The sequence below is a fragment of the Phoenix dactylifera genome, chromosome 9, assembly GCF_051530095.1.
Source record: "Phoenix dactylifera cultivar Ajwa chromosome 9, Ajwa_hap1_PhDact_Kaust_v1.1, whole genome shotgun sequence".
Taxonomy (NCBI): Eukaryota; Viridiplantae; Streptophyta; class Magnoliopsida; order Arecales; family Arecaceae; genus Phoenix; species Phoenix dactylifera.
In genome coordinates this window covers 7,618,315-7,636,931 of record NC_143198.1, presented here as the reverse complement: position 1 = coordinate 7,636,931, position 18,617 = coordinate 7,618,315, and positions in this window count along the sequence as shown.

The following is an 18,617-nucleotide window of genomic DNA, read 5'->3' as shown; positions in this document are numbered from 1 at the left end:
CTTAGAAAAATTTCGTCCTCGAAATTTAATATACCTTAGCTTGCAAAAAGGTCCGGATATTTTTCCTTCATCTCGTCTTCCAGCTCCCACGTAGCCTCACGTTCTGAGTGATTGCTCCATTGAATCTTAACATAAGGAATCGTGCGCCTCCTCAACACTTGCTCTTTTCTATCAACCACACGTACGGGCTGCTCGGGATATGTCAAATCTTCTCTAAGCTGCAAGGGAGCCACTTCTACCACATGGCTCATATCTGGAATATACTTTCTTAGCATGGAAACATGAAAAATATTGTGAACTCCAGACAGTGAAGGTGGAAGTGCCAATTTGTAAGCTACAGCTCCTACTCTTTCCAGAATCTCAAAGGGGCCCACATAGCATGGACTGAGTTTTCCGCGTATTCCAAATCGCATCACCCCTTTAGTAGGAGACACTTTCAGAAACACATGATCTCCAACCTGAAATTCCAATTCTCTTCTTCTATTATCTGCATAACTTTTCTGTCTGCTCTGAGCTATCCGGAGGCGTTTCCTGATCAGCTGGATCTTCTCTACTGTTTGTTGCACAATCTCGGGGCCCATAATTTTTCTTTCACCAACATCATCCCAACAGATAGGTGATCTACACTTTCTTCCATATAGAGCCTCATAAGGTGCCATTTGAATACTTGCCTGGTAACTGTTATTATATGCAAACTCAACTAAAGGCAAGTGACGGTCCCAAGAACCTTTCATATCCATTACACAAGCTCTTAGCATATCTTCCAAGGTCTGAATGGTTCTTTCTGATTGGCCATCAGTCTGAGGGTGGAAAGCTGTGCTGAAGCTCAGAGTGGTCCCCAAGGCTTTATGCAAACTACTCCAAAAGTGAGATACAAACCGCGAGTCCCTATCGGAAACAATAGATACGGGTACTCCATGCAACCTCACTATTTGTTCAATGTAGAGCTCTGCAAACTTTTCCAAGGTCATTCCTACTTTGAATGCCAAAAAATGTGCCGACTTTGTCAATCTGTCCACAATCACCCATATAGCATCATAACCTTTAAAAGTGCGAGGCAACCTGAAGACGAAGTCCATAGTGATGTGTTCCCACTTCCATTCAGGAAGTGGTAGGGGCTGCAACAACCCTGCCGGTCTTTGATGCTCTGCTTTAACTTGCTGACATGTCAAACACCGAGCCACAAATTGTGCAATTTCTCTCTTCATATTATTCCACCAAAATGTACCTTTCAAATCCTTATACATCTTAGTACCCCCAGGATGCACTGTATATCCAGTATTATGAGCTTCCTTCATAATTTCATTCTTTAAATCGGAGTCATTTGGAATACACATTCTGTTCCTGTATCTCAACGATCCATCCTCATGAAGTCTGAATTCTGATTGAGAACCTGATTCAATATCACTTTTAAGCTTTTGCAACTGAGGGTCATCTGCTTGAGCAATCCTGATCCTCTCTATCAAGGTAGGTTGGACACGTAAGTTTGCAAATTGTGCATCAGAGTCATGCCAACATACCTCAATTTCTGCTCTCCTCAGATCTTCCAGAATTTTCCTCTGAGAGGTGAGTAAGGCAGCAATACTACCAGTAGATTTTCTGCTCAGTGCATCTGCTACCACATTAGCTTTTCCCGGATGGTAATGAATAGACAAATCATAATCTTTCAGTAACTCTAACCATCTTCTCTGTCTCATGTTTAGTTCCTTCTGGGTAAAAAGGTATTTCAAACTTTTGTGATCAGTGTACACCTTACAAGATTCACCATATAAATAATGTCTCCAAATTTTTAATGCAAACACAACAGCAGCAAGTTCCAGATCATGAACGGGGTAGTTCTCCTCATATGACTTTAATTGTCGGGAAGCATATGCAATAACCTTATCATTCTGCATCAGTACACAACCCAATCCTTTCTTTGAGGCATCACTGTAGATGGTATAACCTTCGCCACTAGAAGGAAGGGTAAGGATGGGAGCGGACACCAAACGTTGCTTAAGCTCCTGGAAGCTCTGTTCACATTTATCTGACCACTCAAACTTAACTCCTTTACGAGTTAGTCGAGTCAAAGATGCAGCAATAGAGGAAAAATCCTCAACAAATCGTCTATAATATCCTGCTAAGCCCAAGAAGCTGCGAATCTCAGTAACACTATTGGGTCTGCTCCAGTTGACCACTGCCTCGATCTTCTTTGGATCCACATAGATACCCTCTTTAGATATTACATGCCCTAGGAACATCACACTGTCTAGCCAGAATTCACTTTTCTACAACTTACCATACAACTGCTCTTGTCTTAGGATTTTCAGTACTAACCTCAAATGTTGCTCGTGCTCGGCCTGGCTCCTAGAATAGATCAAGATATCATCAATAAAGACTACTACAAATTTGTCCAGAAAGGGTCTGAACACCCTGTTCATCAGATCCATAAAAGCTGCAGGGGCATTTGTCAGTCCAAAAGGCATGACCAAAAATTCATAGTGCCCATAACGAGTACGAAAAGCAATTTTAGGCACATCTTCAGCCCTTATCTTTAATTGATGGTACCCAGAACGAAGATCAATTTTAGAGAATATCTGAGCACCCTTTAACTGATCAAATAAGTCATCAATTCTTGGTAGAGGATACTTGTTCTTTATTGTTGAATAAAACGGCAAAAAGAAACCTGACTCAAGCCCACACCCGCGGGGGGGGGTCCCCCCTGCGCGTGATAATCGCAACGCGCCCGGTTAAACGTTTCCGGATCGGATTCGCCAATTTTGGCTTGGACCTCCATTGGGCTCATGTGCGCGTGGGCTACTTTCTTTCTTTGCTTTACCAAGTTAAAAGGTTGAATACTATATAAAGATCTTTTGAGTTTTGTTCCTTTCCAATGTGGGACTAAAGAAAGTACACTAGACAAAAAGACAAAAGACAAAGAAGGGCAGACACGAAATTTTGAAATATTCCAACAATCCCCCACATATTTTAAAATTCAATAATAAGTTAACGAGCGCGAGAGTTCAATGCATCAAATTGGTGTCTTTGAGACTATGAACCATTTTTTAGGACTAGTAAGTATGACTTACAGAACTTTTGGTGAAACATGAAATTTCTATGAACCAAAAGTCCTTTATGTAAAACAGTGACTCATAGCCCACATTGACCTCTCAAGTTCTGGGCTTGTTCTAAACGGGTTGGTGCAAATAGGCCATGCACCTTACCTGGATATTCATGAGTGCTTTAGAGAACTGCCTAATTCTCATAGGAAGCGGCCCCACTCCCACACCCATATAGGTGGATCCATCAAGTGTGTACTGCAGGTATACACACCATCCTAAAGGACTATGGTATCCATTAAGAGCTTTACCTCATCCTTATCTACTGCAGTTTGCACTATCTACACCATAGGGATGGATTTTCCAAAATTAAATACGATAGTGTACTCACAATCAACTAGCGACTTGTTATTACCCATATGAACATGCTTCATGGGATCTCCAATCACACATGTTGGGTTTCTGTCGTTATTGACTTTGATATAGGCATTAGTCCCATCCCCCTCGATGTTTCACTCACTAGTTTTCTACCTAGTGGTTTTGTCAAAGGATCGGCCAAATTCAACTCTGACTTTACAAACTCAAGAGATATAATCCCATCATCAAGCAGCTGCCTTACAATATTATGTCTCAACCTTATGTGTCTATTCTTCCCATTATAAACTTTATTCTTAGCTCGATATATAGCAGCTTGGTTATCACAAAGAATAGACACAGAAGGTGTTGGTTTATTCCATAATGGAATATCTCCCACAAGATTTCTAAGCCATTCAGCTTCAGAACCTGCCTTTTCTAAGGCAATAAACTCGGACTCCATTGTAGACCGAGCGATGCATGTTTGCTTGGATGATTTCCAAGATACTGTACCCCCACCAAGAGTAAAGATATATCCACTCGTGGATTTCATCTCATCTGAATCAGAGATCCAATTTGCATCACTATACCCTTCTAGTATAGCTGGAAATCCACGATATAACAAACCATAATTAATGGTTCCTTTCAAGTACCTTAGTACTCTATGAACAGCACTCCAATGGTCCTTACTAGGATTATGAGTATACCTACTTAATCTTCCTACTGCATAAGCAATATCAGGACGAGTGCAGTTAACTAAAAACATTAAACTACCAATGATGCGAGCATATTCTATTTGTAAAATACCATTATCTTTATTTTTCCTTAAATGTATACTAGCATCATATGGAGTAGATACGGGTTTACTATCATAATGCTCAAATTTTCTTAAAATTTTCTCAATATAGTGTTCTTGTGATAGCATAAGTCCATTAGAACTTCTTGTTATTTTAATCCCAAGAATTACATCAGCTTCACCCATATCTTTCATATCAAAATTTGAAGTTAAAAATTTCTTAGTATCTATAACTATATTCAAATCAGTTCCCATTATAAGCATATCATCAACATACAAACATATGATCACAACAACATTATTAACAACCTTACTATAAACACACTTATCAGCCTCATTAATTAGAAAGCCATTAGATACCAATACTTTATCAAATTTTTCATGCCATTGTTTAGGTGCTTGTTTTAATCCATATAAGGATTTTACTAATTTACAAACTTTGTGCTCATTACCAGGAACAACACAACCTTCAGGTTGTTCCATGTAAATTTCTTCATCTAATTCTCCATTCAAGAATGCAGTTTTTACATCCATTTGGTGAATTACTAAATTATGAATGGATGCTAATGCAATGAGTACTCTAATAGATGAAATTCTAGAAACTGGTGCAAAGGTGTCAAAATAATCAATATCTTTTCTTTGTGAGTATCCTTTTGCTACTAATCTTGCTTTAAACTTATCAATTGAATTATCTGGTTTCAACTTTCTTTTAAAAATCCACTTACAACCAATTGATTTAGCACCTGGAGGCAAATCAACTAAAGTCCATGTATGATTAGACATAATAGACTCTATTTCATTATTAATAGCCTCCTTCCAAAAAGGTGCATCAGCTGAAGTTATTGCTTCTTTATAAGTTTGAGGTTCGTTATCAACAAGAAAGGTGTAAAAATCATTTCCAAAATTTTTCTCTTTTCTAGTTCTTTTACTTCTTCTTAAATCAATTTCATAATTTTCATGTGCCTCCTTTTCTTGTTTATTATGAGACTGAGAGTCAATTTTTTCTTTACCTAGTTTCATAGGAAAGATATGTTCAAAGAAATCAGCATTTTTAGATTCTATTATAATGTTGGGTTCCATAATATTAGATTCACATTTCAATACCAAGAATCTATAAGCAGCACTATTTAATGCATAACCAATAAATAAGCAATCAAAGGTTTTAGGTCCCAACTTTCTTTTCTTTGGTTCAGGTAATAGAACTTTGGCCAAACACCCCCACACTTTAAGATATATAAGGTTAGGTACATGACCTTCCCAAAACTCATAGGGTGTCTTACCAGATTTTTTATAAGGTATTCTATTTTGAATGTGACAAGCAGAAAGAATAGCTTCCCCCCACAAATAAAGAGGTACTCCTGAGCTTATTAACATAGCATTCATCATTTCTTTTAGAGTTCTATTTTTACGTTCAGCAACTCCATTAGATTCAGGAGAATATGGTGGGGTAATCTCATGGATTATACCTTTATCTTCACAAAATTTATTGAAGAGATTATACTCATATTCTCCTCCTCTATCAGTCCTTATTCTTTTAATTTTCTTATTAAATTTATTTTCTACTTCAGTAACATATTGCTGAAATTTTTCAAAAGTTTCATCTTTCATCCTAAGTAGATATACCTTAGTGTATCTAGAATAATCATCAATAAAAGTTATGTAAAATCTTTTTCCTCCTCTAGTTGGAGTGTTTTTCAAATCTCCTAAATCAGAATGTATTAATCCAAGTAATTCAGTTTCTCTTTCTATTGACTTATGACTCTTTTTAGTAGATTTAGATTCTACACAGACTTCACATTTGTCATTCACATTTCCAAAGGTAATATTATTTAACAAGCCTAGGTCTTTCATTTTCTTGATATAAGAAAAATTAACATGTCCTAATCTACCATGCCATACATCAACAGAATCAATCAAATAAGCAAAAGATGATGCATTTTCATTCATAGTTTCGGTTACATTCAAGACAAATAAACCCTGGTTACAATAACCCTTCCCAATGAAAACATTATTCTTAGTCATTACAATTTTATCAGACTCAAAATACACTTTAACTCCAGCCTTTCCTAATAAAGAAACAGATACTAAGTTCCAACGGATATTAGGAACATGCAGCACATCATTCAGGGAAAGGACTTTTCCTGATGTTAGCTTCAGGAGTACTTTTCCTTTGCCAACCACTGGCGAGGGTCTCGAATCACCCATGAACACTTGTTCTTCGCCTTCATTCAATGGAGTGTAGGAAGTAAATGCACTTCTATTTCCACAAATATGTCTGGTAGCCCCAGAGTCTACCACCCAGTCCTTTGCTCCCATAACCATGTTGGTTTCAAACACAACTGCTGCAATAATATCTGTCTCCACCAAGTTAGCATTTGGTTTAGCAGATATATCATTCCTTTTTCTAAACCTGCATTGATTAGCATAATGTCCAGGTTTTCCACAAACAAAACAAGTTCCTTTTCTTTTAAAACCTGGACCTTGGAACTTAGGTTTCTTATCATTTTTGAGATAAGGCTTCTTGGACTTTGAACGAGACCCACCTGGTTTGCTGACTATTACATTGGCTTTTGAAGTCATTTCCTTGGCCAATTGTTCTCGGTCTCTGACTCGATTTTGTTCTTCTATTCTAATATGAACAATAACATCTTCAAGAGTCATATGTTTCCTTTTGTGCTTCATGCTATTTTTATAATTTTTCCAAGACTCAGGTAATTTTTCAATCAAACAGCCGGCTAGGAAAACTTCTTGAAGTATTATGTCTTCATTTTTAAGATCAGTAACCAGCCTATGAAAATCATGGATTTGTGATGACACATCCCTATCCTCAGACATTTGAAAGTGCAGAAAATTTCCTATAGCATATTTCTGTACTCCAGCATCTTCTAACACATATTTTTTATTCAGATTTTTCCAAATTTCTGCAGCTTCTTTGTATGAACAGTAGACATCAAAAAGTTCATTTGACAGTGTACTCAGAATTGTATGTCTACAGATTTTATTTCCATGTTCCCACTCTTTGAATTTAGTGTCAAAATCTTCAGACCCTTCTATCGATTTTGACTGATTTAAATACTGAGCAAAATTAAGCATATCCAATGCAGAATAAACACGTTCTTGCCATCTCTTAAAATACATACCATTGAAACTCTCAATTTTAGAAGTATCAGGAATTGATCTAGCAGTAATCATAGCAGAATCCATGCCGAAATATTCTTAAGATTGTAAGAAAAATGATAGATGGAGAGAAGGAAGAACTTATCAGTTGAGGCGTGATTTCACTGTCCTTAAGAATAGATCGCGCCCCTCGGAGAATGAATCTCGGTGTAGCAGGTAATGGCGGCCTATCCTCCAGGATACAACAACTGGATCACTCCAAGCGCACACTCGCAGATGCAGTGATCTTGTCGAACAGCCCAGAAGCGCTCAGAACAGAGGAGAGTATCCTCTCGGAAACAGAACAGAGGAGAGTATCCTCTCGGAAACAGAACAGAGGAGAGTATTCCTCTCGGGAACAGAACAGAGGACAGAAAATAGAGAGAGAGAGGCTTTTTGATTGATTAACTCTATCGGATCTGATAGGGTTTAAAAAGAAATGAAGAGGCGTATTTAAAAGACATGTCGTTTTACGAAAGAGGTGCGACGTTTTAAAGACGCGACGTTTTATCAAAACAATTCAAAAAATAAAATGGCAAAAAGAAACCTGACTCAAGCCCACACCCGCGGGGGGGGAGGGGGGGTCCCTCCTGCGCGTGATAATCGCAACGCGCCCGGTTAAACGTTTTCGGATCGGATTCGCCAATTTTGGCTTGGACCTCCATTGGGCTCATGTGCGCGTGGGCTACTTTCTTTCTTTGCTTCACCAAGTTAAAAGGTTGAATACTATATAAAGATCTTTTGAGTTTTGTTCCTTTCCAATGTGGGACTAAAGAAAGTACACTAGACAAAAAGACAAAAGACAAAGAAGGGCAGACTCGGAATTTTGAAATATTCCAACATCCTGCTGAGTCAGTGCATAAATACGACCCTGTGTGTGGTCTCCCCCCTTTCTGCTGCTTAGGAGAAGAAGGCTGAGCTGACTGAGCCGGAGCATGATAAGTTTGCACTTGCTGGGTTCTTGTAGTTTGAGGCCTCTGAACTGATCGAAGGTCCTGTTGAGGACACTCAGCTACCTTATGACCCTGCTGGCCGCATCTGAAACAAGCACCGGATAATCGTCTACAGTGTTCAGTCTTATGCATACCACCACATGCATCACACTTATGCTTCTCTTGCTGAATAGTTTTTTCATAAGATCCTTGCTTCCCTGATTGCCAAGATTGATTATGAGATTTTGCAGTCTTGCTAGAATTCTGTCCACTGCGAGCATCATAATCTCTGCTTCTCTTCTTTTGTTTTCTATCTTTGGCATCATATGTTTCTTTCCAGACAATTTCCAGATTCTTAGCCCTGTCTACCAGATCATCATAGTTCGTCGAGTGTATTGCGGCCAAACTCCGACGTAAGTGAGGCTTCAATCCTTCTTCAAATCTTCTCATCCGGGACTCTGCATCCATGACGAGGGTGGGAGCAAACCGAGATAGCCTGTCAAACTCTGCCTCATACTCATCCACAGTCATAGTTCCTTGATTCAGATTGAGAAATTCCCTCTCTAGCTCCCTCAGGCGACTGGAGGGAAAATACTTGGAGTAGAATGCGGTGCGGAATCTTTGCCAGGTAAGTGCCTCCTGCTCGGGTGCCAATGTGCGCTCCACAGACATCCACCAATGATGAGCTCGGTCCTGAAGCATATAGGTGGCAAATCTGACCTTTTCTTCATCGGTGCACTCCATTGCCCTGAAGGCTTTCTCCATTTCATCTATCCAGGTTTCAGCCTCTTGAGGACTAGTAGTGCCTTTAAAAGCCGAAGGTGCCATTCTCTTGAATTCTGCAATACTCCTTCTTTGCTCAGGAGGAGCAACATCCTGCTGGACTGGTTGCTGAGGTTATTGCCTCTGTTGGCGTACTAACCCGACGACCTCCTCGATCAGTTCGAGCACCCGAGTTTGATTTCCGGCAGCAGCTTCTGGAGTTGATTGACCCTGGGGCCCTGAGTTATGCGATGCCTCGCCCGTTTGGTTAGTGGGGGCTCTTCCCCGAGAGCGCCCAACCATCCGATTCAAGCTACGGACACGGCGAGGCGGCATTCTGATTCAATGAAAATATATAAATTTCAAAAATATTTATCCAAACAGAATAATACAAAAATAATCAAAGCAAATGAACATTATCCCTTTGTCTAGTTACTACCCCATCTCTCAACTTTCCAACGAATCCTAAGGATCTTAAAACTTAGGCTCAAATATGACTGTTTCAAACATAATCCCTATGAATCTGAAACCTAAGCTCTGATACCACCAAATCTGTCACGCCCCGAGCCCGAGGCGCGGCAGACGCCGCACGCCCGCACGGCGGGCCGCGCAGGCGTGCAAGGCAACGGATTACATCAAAGCAAATACACATGTTCAAACTTATTTGAGGGTAAATCACAAATGCTTAAAATTGACATAAATAATTAAAGTCATTCAAAAGCGGTCTTACAAAATTCCAAAATAACATATGCCAACATAATTCAAATATCCAAACTAAACTAACTAAAATGCCAATAACTGAAGAATCATCGGAAACTCTAACGCACTCCCCAATCCCGTGCAATTAAGCCTCTGGATCTGAAAAATGGAGAAAACAGAATAATGAGCTACACTAGCCCAGTAAGCAACAAAATACCCCAGAGTGGGGTCAGAGCATATCAGATCAAAATACAGGATAATGTTTGAAACCAATCACAAATAATTATTTTTTTTTTTCAAAACTTATTATCATTTTTTCAAAAATCTGATACCAGAATCTCAACATAATAGTTTACGGCCACGTAACCCAGTGGCATGGGTTGCACAAAGTGCCAGAAACCACTATTGTTAGTCACCGGTGGAAACGGTGTCCAGAAACCACTATTCTAATCACCGGTGGTGCGGTGTCGAAACCGGTTCCTCACAGATTACAAGTCGACAGGTCCAACGTATAATCCCCATTGGCGGGGCCAGAGCAGAACAGATCATAGCCATGCTAAGAATACATATATATAAAAATAGATTTCATAAACTGTACAGTCATATTTCATGGATTTCAAAGCATATAATATGATTTTCAAATAAAACTTAACATGCCAGACCCATTTTACTAAATACAAAACATATTTCTTATTTTACCAAATAATTTAGAAAAATGCACTTGAAGCATTAAGTTACTTACATCTTCTCGCTTAAATCCTACTTCAGGCAGGCAGATCAGGTTCACCTGTTAACATTTAATTAATTTTTTTGTAAATTTCAGAGCTAAACGAAAATCCAAAAATAATACTATTGGGTTTCGGGTTCGGGTTCGGGTTCGGCGTTGAACTGGATTTCGGGTTCGGATTTCAAATAGACCCATATTGGGCCCATATTGGGTATGGCCCAATTGGGCCTAACCGGGCTGGACTGGACCCAAGTTGGGCCTGAAATGGACAGGGCCCAACGGGCCCAGTTTGGCTCGTGATGGGCCTCCTTCTTCCCCCAAACTCCCCATGGACAGGGGAGATGGAAACCAAGAGAGGAAGGGGGAAAAGCGGGGTGCTCGGCCTGGGTGGCCGGCCTAGGCGGTTGGGGGCCGTCGCCGATCACGGTGGCGGCCGGCGGCCGCTACGGCTCCCGGCGTGAAGAAACAACCGAGAATGGTCTCGGTACATGGGGCCGAAACAGGGGAAGAAACATCATGTTATTTGGCATGAAAATGAAGGCAAGAAGGAGGAAAGCTCACCGGCGGTCGACGGAGGTGGTGGGTCTCGGCCAAGGGAAGATCGATCCGGTGTCAAGCGGCGGCGGCGGCGGTGCTTGAAACCGAGAGGATGGATCTCGGAGCAGGGGATGGCCGCGAGGGGAATCCGGGCGGCGCTCGGTCGGGAAGGCACGTCGGTCACCCAGGAGAGGAGGAGGAGGGAAGGAGGGAAGAGGAGGAGTTCGGAGGTGCCCTAGGAAGGAGGGCTTGGGGGGTTTTATCACCCCCTTCGTGATGGCTCTCCGCCGCGAAGATCGCGACGGCCGAGCGAAATCCGCGGCCGCGGATTAGCTGGAGGGGGGGCGCCGCGGGACTTGCGGCATCCTCGCCCCGTCGCCCCCCCCCCCCCCCCCCCCGGAAGAGCCGGAGAGGATCACAATCGCGATCTTCTGTTCCGGTCTTCCCAAAAGAGGGAACGGGACTGAAGTCGGCAGGGGCTGCCGACTTCAGCCCGTGTCTCACATTCCCCTCCGCCGAGCGATCCCAAATCGCGTTCCTCCGCCGCATCTCCTTCTCCTCCTCCCCCTGTCTGTTGGCCTCCTCTCCGTGGACATCTTTCTCCTCCACCGTCGCATAGCACTCACGCGGCGTTTGAAGTTTGGAGCCGGCAAGGACAGGGACAAGGCCAGGTTTGGGATCTTCTTCTCTTGCTTCGATCTTTAAATTCTAGGTGCACTTCCATGTACAAAATCAAACCCTTCCTCCTTGTGTGGCTTTGAGACCTGTCATCAAACCCTTCCTCCTTGTGTGGCTTGGCCTACGTCCAACATACATAGTGCCCGTGATCTGAGAGGGCTGGATTTGAGATGGATAACAGGATTTATTTTTCTTAGTTGGATTCTTTTTCATCTTATTATGGTGATCAGGTTTATCTAGCATCAAGTTAACCGTTATATATAGCTTCGGTTTTGGGTTTTGACATTTTAATTTCAGTAACTAGAATTGAGCTTGTTTGATGCATGTGAAAGAATGACAGGATAGCTGTGATATTCCATTTGATTAGAGAAGTTTTCTAATACTTATGTTACTTGCCATATGCACGCCGGATTTGGGGAGTGCTCTTCACTTGTTCTTTTGGACATCAACAAGAGGACGCCCTAAGATCCATGAGTATTCAATTTGGGTCCAGTTCATGGTTTGACATGCTTTTTATGATTACTTGTTAACCGACCGTTCAACTCTCCACCTTTTCCATAATATTACAAGAAAATAAGTGCTTTTATATCAAGTTAACCATCAGTCAAATTCCCGCACCACAATGAACCATTGCTATAGAAGTACAAGAATGAAAACAATAGAAACCTGACCCCCTGTCAACTGGACATCTAAAAGAGGTCAAGTCACGGCAAGATAATGTATTGGCAATTAAGAAAGAGATTCCAATTCTCATATTCATCAATATATCTAGATATGTGCATCACACAACTAATGTTAATAACTAGCATGATTCTTTTGTAAACATGTCCATCAAAGTATCCAGAATGCTAATAATATGCAGTCCTAGCGATACTTCATTGTTAAGAATTTTCAATGCCTTTACTGCCTCCAATTCTTGCTACTTGATGTCTGATTATAGCATAGGAATTTTGGGTATGCATTGACCGTGAGAAACAGAAAATCCAAAGGGGCTGATTTATAGCATAGTTTACACCCGAGGTGCTTTGTTTTAAATATTGACCTCAGATGCTAATTTTCTCAATCCTAATAAAATGCATAATGTCATGGGCTTATTTAGAGTTGGACAAGTTTTCTCGCTCCTAATAAAATACATGATGTCATAGGCTTCTTCAGAATTGACCTGCTTTTTAAATAAACTAGATCTAGCTAGATGTAAAATGGTGAAGAAAAGTAGTAGTTAACTATTATCCTAACTGCAATGGATTTTATTGACAAGATGCATAGATGTCCTAATTTTCAACTCTAAAGTAACTTTCGTTCTTTATATATTTTATTCTAGGTTTCTGGGTTCAACTATGAATTGTGACATTGCCACCATATCTTTTTTAGATAATTTGCAGTTCAAGCAGTATTCTAATAGAATGGACAAAAGTTGGATAAATAAGCTGAGATCCAGTGACAAATATTTGAATGGAGTTCAGGATTTCATTAAATTTGCTTTTGAGAAATCTAATATGAATGGAAGATTTTATGTTCATGTCGAAAATATGTAAATGCTTCTTCTATCGCTCCAGAAATTGTTGAAGAACATTTGGTGTGGAATAGTATTACGAAGGTTATACTGAATGGATATTTCATGAAAAATTCATATTGTCATCTCCATGCAACCAACCCTCGTATATAGAAGACACCTCTAGTTTTGGATCCAGTAACACAGAAAGAAATCCTGTAGGAGAAGATAATATAAGGGGCTTATTCAGAGATGCTCTTGGACATAGTATTAGAAATTTAACAAATTTTAGTAGAGGACAAGAAGCAACTGGAATAGGTGATGAGCGTACAGCAACTGATTTTATGCATGTTGAGGAACATATACACTCTGATGATGACACAGCTCGGTATCATAACTTATTGAAAGCTTGTGATAAAGAACGATATCCGGATTGTAAGAATTTTACGAAGATTTCTTTTTCTGTGCATTTATTCCATTTGAAGTATTTGAATGGGTGGTCTAGCAAGTCTTTTACTATGCTTCTTCAATTATTAAATGATGCATTTCCGGAAGGCGTTACTTTGCCATCATCTTCTTATAAAACCAAAAAACTAGTAAAAGAATTGGATCTTGGATACGAGAAGATACATAGTTGTCCGAATGAGTGTATTTTATTCCGTGGTGGAAATATTAATGATGGGAGAAAGCTAAAGTCGAGCATGATTTGTTGAATGAAGTGGATGTTGCACAGACTAAGAAAAAACCGGCTAAAGTGTTGAGATATTTTTCTCTCATACCTAGATTGAAAAGAATTTATGCATCATCGAAGACGGCTTCCTCGATGAGATGGCATGACGAAGGCCGTACAAAAGATGGAATGTTACGACACCCAACGGATAGTTTAGCAGGTAAAGTATTTGATGATAGGCATCACGAATTTGCTTCTGATATTTGCAATATTAGACTGGGTTTGGCTAGTGATGGGTTTAATCCATTTCGAACTATGACTTCTACATACAGCACTTGGCCGGTTGTTTTGGTTCCATATAATTTGCCACCATGGATGTATATGAAACAGTCTTCACTCATTCTGTCAATGGTTACTCTAGGTGATAAGGGTACAGGTAATGATATTGATATTTTTTTGCAGCCTTTAATAGAGGAATTGAAACAGTTATTGAAGGGTATTGATGCATTTGATGCTCTCACTGGTCAAACATTCAAATTGCCTGCAGCTCTTATATGGACTATTAATGATTTTCAACCCATTCATATTGGTTAAAGCATGGAGGAAAGTTTTGTTATATGGACCATCGTTGATAGTTAGAACCAAACCATCCATTTCGATTTCAAAATGATCTGTTTGATAGTACCACAGAGTTGCGTTCTGCCCCTATTCCACCAACTTGTACTGAAGTTCTTAGACAAATGCATGGCACAAATTACATACCCGGTAAGGTCTCCAAATGTTCAAAGAAGAGGGGAAGGGAGGATGTTGCCAGCACATTAAATGAAGGGTTAATATCAGAGGTTTCAAAGGATGCTAACTTTTTTGAGAATGATGACAACATATATGAACAGGAAAATGACGATGACACAATGGTAGCTTCTACACAAAAACAGTTATGAAAAAAAAAAGGAGTTTTTTTTTATTTACCTTATTGGGAGTATAATCTTCTTCGACATAATCTTGATGCCATGCACATAAAGAAGAATGCTTGTGATAACTTGATTGGAACATTGTTAAATCTTGATGGAAAGACCAAAGGCAACTTGAAAGCGCGTCTTGATTTGAAAGACATGGGCATACGGCTAGAGCTTCATCCGAAAAAGCTTGTCAATGATAAATTTTTTATACCTCCTGCATGTTACACAATGTCTACTTAAGATAAGGATCTTTTTCTAATAGTTCTGAAAAATATGAAGGTTCCTGATGGGTATGCATCGAATATTTCACGGTGCGTAAATCTTAAAGAGTGAAAACTTTCAAATCTTAAAAGTCACGATGGTCACATTTTGATGCAAGAAATACTTCCATTGGCTTTAAGATCGTCAACGCCGAAACAAGTTCTTGTAATTGTTTCTCAATTGTCATCATTTTTTAAGGCATTATGTTCAAAAGTTCTTGATCCTAGGGTGCTTGATCAATTGGAATCTAATGTTGCTCTTATATTATGCCATATGGAAAAAATCTTTTCTCCTGGATTTTTTACTATTATAGTTCATCTACTCATTCACTTAGCAGCGGAAGCTAAACTTGGTGGACCGGTTCACTATCGATGGATGTATCCTATTGAGAGGTGATTTTGCTAAACTCTAATGTTCATATTTATAAATAATTTTGGTGTTGATATTGATCTTAAAAATTCCTTGTTGAAGGTTTCTTATGCGCTTAAAGGATTATGTACGCAATCGAGCCTATCCCGAGGGCTCGATTGCTGAAGGATATATTGTTGAGGAGTGTTTGACATTTTGCTCAAGATATCTCGAAGGTGTTGAAACTGCTCTCAATCAACCGAATTGATGGGCTCGGAACATTATGGTCGAGTGAGAGATTATGGTGTTGGAGTTACCCCCACTCAGTTGTCTGCAGTGGGTAGATATACTCAAGATGCTAGACAGAGTAGTAGCATTGTAGAGGTTAATGATCTGAAGGTAAAGATACAAGAGTTGAAGCAGAGCCACCAGATAGAGATACAATCTTTGAAGGCTCAGATTAATCAGATTACATATTTGTTGCATCAGTTTGTCCCTCCTTAGGTAAATTACTACATCTACTTGAACATTTTACATAAGTATCATATTTTTTTTAAAGAGCTTAATAATTTTCGTATTCTTAACTTCTTAAGTTTTTTTATTACAGATTCCTGATACTTCATCTGCGCGTTGAGATGGTGACCCCATCGACCCCTAAAGCTTTTATTTTGGAGTTTTATATGTGTTTTTTTTTTATGCTTTTCGAAGTACATTGTAAATGTAAATTAACAATATGAATGTAATTTGACAATATGAATGTTTAGATAAATATGTTTGATTGTACCATGAGTATAATCTCGTTTAATGTGTATGCCTTTGATTTTGTAAACAGAGTTTTAAATTTTTTTAAAAAATTTAAAAAAAAAAATAATACGCTAACGATGCTTTAAAACATCGTTAAAATCACGCACATGTATCAATTAGCGACGCATTAAAGCGTCGGTAAGTTTGACTTTAACGACGCTTAAAAGCGTCGCTAATTACCGACGCTTTAATACGTCGCTAAATTGCGATTAACGACGCTTTTATGTGTCGCTATGTTGTCAGTTACCGACGCTAAAAAGCGTCGGTAATGCCCGACGCTTTTGGAAGCGTCGGAAAATATTTTGTCCACTGTAGCATAGGCGACGCTTTAGCGACGCTTGGAAAAGCATCGGGATGGTTTTTACCGATGTGTAAAAGCGTCGCTAATGCCCAATTTTCTTGTAGTGCACCGTTCAAGTTTTCAAAACTCTGTAAGCTAACGTCAATTATATGTTTCAAATTTTAAGATCAACTGCCAGTTGCTGGCAGCCTAGACCCGTGGCAGAGCTGTCGCACCTGAGTCTTAGTCCGTCAAAACGAAATCACCCATCACCCACTTAGATGAGATCATATTCAGTAGTGGGGAGGGGTTTTGATTACTAGGACAGGATAGCAACACGAGAAAGGCCGTTCTCTGTTGCTCTCAGAAGTGTCATGCATGCTCCAAATATTATCACAATGCAATTTTCTTTTCTTTTCTTTCCTTTTCTTTCTTTTTGTTTTGAGAAAAATGGTGCAACGTACCACCATTCAGTTAAAGAGTCATTAAGAGCCATTAAATGATGATAACTATCACGAAGCATATCCCAATCTCAAAACTATCACAAGACATCAAACTCCGCCTTTAGCAGGAAGCCCAGATATGTCATCCTAGTCGCCATCATCATTAGATGAAGACCTGCACCATGCTGTTTGCATATATATCCAGTGCATGCAGCTCCTGCAGCATTGCTCTTACCCTACACCATTAGCTAACAACCATGCAGTTAGATACATCGGACCTTGTTTGACATTGGAACAGCACTCTTGTTGACCTTGTTGAGTAAACGAGCAATCCCTGTCCGGTTGGTGCTTCGCAAAAAACAGGGACAGAGATATTGTTCACGACCGTGAAATATAGGGGATAAGGGCCATCTGACGCGTAGCCAATGAAAGTGGAGTTGCTTGATTTGAAGTCTTGAGTTCTAGCTTTTCTTGTAATAATAAACGGTGTAAAAAAACTTCTTGCAGGATCCAAATCTGGAACCCAGAAAAGTCCTTCATAGCTGCTGCGCCACATGACAGAAGATATAGTAGGCGGCCATGGAAGTTAACGACTACCACATGGAGGCAGGTCGCTCTGCCGTCGGAGGCTTTTGGGATTGGCGGGCAGGGTCGGTGGCAAGGAGGATGTAGATGCTCAGGCTACAGCAGCGATATCGTGGAGGTGGGGCTCTGGAGCTCATGATTGTGGCAATTAAGATTCGCGAAGAGACACGAGAGAGATAGGTGGATAGCAATGGTAAGAGATGAGAGAGAGAGGGGGGGCGAGAGAGACTAAGAAAGGTGACGGCGGACATCCCGACAGCAACATAAACTTTGGTGATGGAGGACAGAGAGAATAAAAAAAAAATGGTATTAGAGCATGACCTGTGTAAAAATTGGGACAGGGTTGTATCTTTAGCGCCAATAAAGGATCCACCCTCCTACGTCATAACCCATCAGATTATGCAATGGTTTCTTCGATATTTATGTAGATGGATGAATGAAAAGATTCAAAGTGCTTTGAGATCTATACAAAGCATAATTCTACAAAATTCTCTAGATATTGGTTCGGTGAAGACATGATGGTAGAGAAAAAAGTAAACAGCGTGGAGATGGATCTGTATGTCTTGGATTGTTGAGCACAACATGAAAAATTAAAGAAGATCATCACATTTTGCTTGTCTTTTTTCATAATTAGAACAAAAGGAAGTAATGACATTTTTGTTTTCTAGTTTAAAACATCAGTCCTCTTATGACATGTGGCCCAAAAGATTTTATTGGTGTTTTGGGGTGGGGAGAAGGATACAAATGTTGGGCCCCAGAGCTGATATGGGATAGAATACCTAATCATTAGAAGAAAGCAAGGTTACTAGAAAAGTAAATAAGCCAAATTGAACTAACCAGTTTTAGCTGTACACGTTCTTTAAAGCTTTAAACACGTTCATTCCTACTCCTAATTAAGATGCTACTTGATATGAGAAATTGCTTGGCTTTCCTATTTTACTAGGCTGGCATAGATAGTTTAAGGTGACCGTAACACCTGGCTCCTTAGTGGACTACCTTTATCCCTACTTATTCAGAATTTTTTGAAAGAAAGGAAGGGAGACCCATCCGTACTTTAAGTTTAATTATCCAGGCCAAATTATTAGCAGACGCAACA